Source organism: Cicer arietinum, chromosome 2, assembly GCF_000331145.2.
Source record: "Cicer arietinum cultivar CDC Frontier isolate Library 1 chromosome 2, Cicar.CDCFrontier_v2.0, whole genome shotgun sequence".
NCBI lineage: Eukaryota > Viridiplantae > Streptophyta > Magnoliopsida > Fabales > Fabaceae > Cicer > Cicer arietinum.
The window spans coordinates 33,094,222-33,099,266 of record NC_021161.2 but is presented as its reverse complement, the minus strand read 5'-3'; the positions used below and the strand labels follow the sequence as shown (position 1 = coordinate 33,099,266).

The window sequence follows — 5,045 nt, the reverse complement described above, 5'->3', positions numbered from 1 at the left end:
AAGATATTCAAAGTGTGAAGAATAAATGTTATGTGATATTTCGTTAATAAGTTAGTCTCGCATTATATTAATGATTTATTAAAGTGTCCACATTCATGCATTCATTCATAGTTGTGTGGTGGTGCGTCCATAATTGGTTGGAGCCCACATATCCTTACGGGGATTTTGAGTTAGTGGTGTTGTTTGGAAGGACCAACGAAACCCTTGCGGGAGAGGCGATATTCCGGAATCATTACATTGACATATAGATTAAGTAATAAGGTCTGCATTGAATAATGTGTGATTAGTGTTTTATAAAGATTACTGGTATATTGTACCTCATGTTGGTCGTTTGGGTGAATTAACGTTATTAAGTATATGATTTATTTATATTTTTACTATAACAACTATATATGTATGCATAGTTGTTATGTGTTTGTTATTTGGAGATGACCCTTACATTTGACAGGACGTCACATATAGTGTTACTTGAGCGAATAATGTTACGATCAACCTAATAGGAGAAATGCGAAGAAGTACAATAGCATCCAGTTGGAGGCTTTAAGATACTTTTGTGCCGGTGTTAGACTTGTTGGGTGTGTTTTTCACAAGTCCAAAGTTATGACCATCTAAGATTATGCTTGGGTAGTAAAACATTCTTAGTTTTGACTCTAGAAGTTTCTTTTGTTTAAAACATTAAATTTACTTTTAGTGATTGTAAATACCTTGATTCATTATTTTTGAAAATATAACTAAAAATATTATTAATTGATTTTAAGGTAAATGAATATTTAAGATAATCATAAATAAATAAAAATGAATTTGGATTTTTTATGATTAGAATTTCGTTAGTTAATGTCTCGAAAAAACGGGATGTTCTATTAACTATTTTAACTACTCTTACTTCCTGTATCCAACACCCTTCCTCCATCAAAGAACAACCAATACCATATAAAATTCACCAAAAAAAAAAAACCAATATAAAATACAAGGTAAAAGTAGTATAGAGATAAAAAAAAAAATTATAACAACATACTAACATTAAGAAACTTTATAAAAGTTTGTGGGACATTTCAGCCCTTAGATCGTTTGTTTCGTTTATTTGGTTGAGTAACGTTATTTTCTTTAACAAATTCAAATGATTTAATCTTTGACCTTTATAAATTCAAATGGTTTAGTTCTTAGGTGAATAATTTTATTTCGTGCAATACGATATTTTGTTTTGGCATATTTCTACTCTTTGATCATTTATGAGATTCAGTTTTAAAAAATTGCTTGTCCTATGGGTATGGTAAATCTAATATTTATTGAAAGAATTAGATGATCATGAATTGCATTATTTTTAATAAAAATTATTGTAAAAAATTAAAATTATTAATGATAATTCAAGATGGATTTTCACCTTAACATTTGTTGATAAAAAATAATTAATTACTTGTATATAAATTATAAATTAAGGAACTAAATGAGATTAAAGAGGCGATTCTATTATGAAAATAAGAAATGATCACATATGAAAGTTTACCTAAACAATTATATGTGGTATGAAAAACATCATTATTTTTTTAAAAGGTATACAACATCGATCTTATTATTATTATTATTATTATTATTATTATTATTATTATTATTATTATTATTATTATTATTCACCCAATCATGCAATGATTATAGTGTATGCTTTATTTTATATATTATTTTTACAACTAATAATGCAGAAGCATGAGATATAAATTATGCATCTAGTTTTTAATGAAGTACTTCCCACCATCGTTTTTTGATATAATGGTTCACCTTACTGTTCATCTGGTTAAGGAGACACAACTTTGTGGGCCAGCTTATATGAGATGGATGTATCCGATAGAACGATATATGAAAATATTAAAAGGGTACGTAAAAAGTAGAAGTCGACCAGAAGGTTGTATTGCTGAACGATACATTGTTGAAGAGGCTGCTGAATTTTGTACTGAATATCTGTCCAATGTTGAATCCATAGGGCTTCCCATGTCTCGTCATTCGGGAAGACTATCAGGAGAAGGGATAACTGGAAGGAGACTACTGACTATATCAAGGACAGAATGGGAGCAGGCACAATTGTATGTTCTGCACAATGATGATGAGGTTCAACCGTATGTTACAATACACATTGATCAGTTATCTCGTTTGAACATGAATAGGAATCAAAATTGGATAACTCGAGAGCACAATCGAAGTTTTGTAACATGGTTAAAAAATCACATAATGTCAAAATTTGATATAGACCCCGGATCAATTTCAAATAGATTGAGGTGGCTAGCAAATGGTCCGAGCTTACATGTCTTTTCTTACACTGGTTATGTTATTAACGGCTACACATTTTATACCAAAGAACAAGATGATCAGACCACTATGCAAAATAGTGGAGTCACTCTCGTAGCTGAAGCGATGCATGTCTCAAGTGCAAAAGACAAAAACCCAATATATGCAAATCTATCATATTTTGGGGTTATCGAGCGCATATGGGAGTTAGACTACACAATGTTTCGTGTTCCCATATTTGGTTGCAAGTGGGTCGATAATAATAATGGCGTTCGGATTGATGAGTCAGGATTCTTGCTTGTCGATTTTAATAGGGTGGGATACAAAGACGAGCCTTTTATTTTAGCGTCGCAAGCTCAACAAGTGTTTTATGTCACTGATCCTTCTAATGATAAATGGTCTGTTGTCCTATCGACCAATAAAATAAGTGATGATAACAATAATGATGAAGATGTTGGTAATGATCTTTTATTTGCAACATCACAACAACCACATGAAATTGATTCAACTGATGATGGTTTATATCTTAGAGATGATCATGATGAGGGAATTTGGATTAATCCATCGTTTCGTATTGTAAATGGACAAACAAATAAATTAATTATTTGAAATGAAAGGTGCTTTTTAGCTTTTTATGGCACTTTTTTTAAAAAGCGCTGTCTTTTATCTTTGTACCCAAAATTATTTTTGATCCAAAATCACTTCACAATCAGTAGAACAGAACATATTATAGACAATCAGTTCACACAATCAGTAGAACATAAATCAGAACTCTGTAACTTTTTTAACATATATGTAACTCTGTAATTTACAACCTAAGTAACTACATTCAGATACATATATACAACCTAATTTACAACCTAATTACCTACATTCAGATACGTATATATATATAACCTAATTTACAACCTAAACTACATTCAGATCCATATGCATGTTCATATATTGTGTCCTATGATCATTTACATATAATAACTAACAGAATATACATTATATGCACTAGCTACCATATAATATTCAGATCCCTTGCCCAGCAGCAAGCTATTTCCCAGAAAATCAAATAATTTTCATGTCAAGCACGTACTGACACCATTCTTCCTTTAATTCCATCAGATCTTCCTCAGAATATGATGGACTGGAATTGTCAAAGTACTGCAATATAAAAATTGAACATATTATATTAAGTTAGTATCAAATATATAGATAATTTATATATGAAAATCATATAATGCAAATACCGTACCGTTTCTGGGATAATAGTTTTATTCTTCTCAACAATCTCCTTCATGAATCTCAATATGTAGTACCCACAGTCGATGTTATTTGTTTGACGAGGGCACTTTATTGAGATCCATGTAATGTTATTAGACTTCTGCTTCGACACTTTAGCACCTCTTTGAGCTCGATAAACTTTTAAGGCACTATCGAATGAATAAATGTGATTATTAGAGCATGAATATTTATATATATATATATATATAAATATTCATGCTCTAATAATCACATTTATTCATTCGATAGTGCCTTAAAAGTTTATCGAGCTCAAAGAGGTGCTAAAGTGTCGAAGCAGAAGTCGAATAACATTACATGGATCTCAATAAAGTGCCCTCGTCAAACAAATAACATTGACTGTGGGTACTACATATTGAGATTCATGAAGGAGATTGTTGAGAAGAATAAAACTATTATCCCAGAAACGGTACGGTATTTGCATTATATGATTTTCATATATAAATTATCTATATATTTGATACTAACTTAATATAATATGTTCAATTTTTATATTGCAGTACTTTGCCAATTCCAGTCCATCATATTCTGAGGAAGATCTGATGGAATTAAAGGAAGAATGGTGTCAGTACGTGCTTGACATGAAAATTATTTGATTTTCTGGGAAATAGCTTGTGCTGGGCAAGGGATCTGAATATTATATGGTAGCTAGTGCATATAATGTATATTCTGTTAGTTATTATATGTAAATGATCATAGGACACAATATATGCATATAATGGATCTGTTAGTTATTATATAATGGATCTGAATGTAGGTAATTAGGTTGTAAATTAGGTTGTATATATGTATCTGAATGTAGTTACTTAGGTTGTAAATTACAGAGTTACATATATGTTAAAAAAGTTACAGAGTTCTGATTTATGTTCTATTGATTGTGTGAACTGATTGTCTATAATATGTTCTGTTCTACTGATTGTCTGTAATATGTTCTGTTCTACTGATTGTCTGTAATATGTTCTGTTCTACTGATTGTGAAGTGATTTTGGATCAAAAATAATTTTGGGTACAATGATAAAAGACAGCGCTTTTTAAAAAAAGTGCCATAAAAAGCTAAAAAGCATTTTTCATTTCAAATAATTAATTTACAGCGTTTAAAAAAAAAAAAATAACACATTTTACAGCGCTTTTTTTAAAAAGCGCTGTAAAATGTTGTTCTAAAGCGCTTTAATGGTGCACCTTCAACAGCGCTTCCGTGAGAAAGCGCTGTAATATGTACAAGAAAAGCGCTGTAAAATGCAGACCCATAATATGAAATTATGGGTGGGCATATTACAGCGCTTTTTTGAGAAAGCGCTGTAAAATGCAGACCCATAATATGAAATTATGGGTGGGCATATTACAGCGCTTTTTTGAGAAAGCGCTGTAAAATGCAGACCCATAATATGAAATTATGGGTAGGCATTTTACAGCGCTTTTTCGAGAAAGCGCTGTAATATGCACACCCATATATGAAATTATGGGTAGGCATTTTACAG

General features: G+C 30.8%; 1 long non-coding RNA gene across 1 annotated transcript; it reads left to right on the top strand.

Moving 5' to 3' along the window:
* The first annotated feature begins 3,784 nt into the window (after positions 1–3,784).
* LOC140919244 (uncharacterized) lies at positions 3,785–4,436 on the top strand. The gene is made up of 2 exons (XR_012161824.1): positions 3,785–3,976; positions 4,068–4,436. It is a non-coding gene; the product is annotated as an uncharacterized lncRNA (long non-coding RNA).
* Positions 4,437–5,045: the final 609 nt, after the last annotated feature.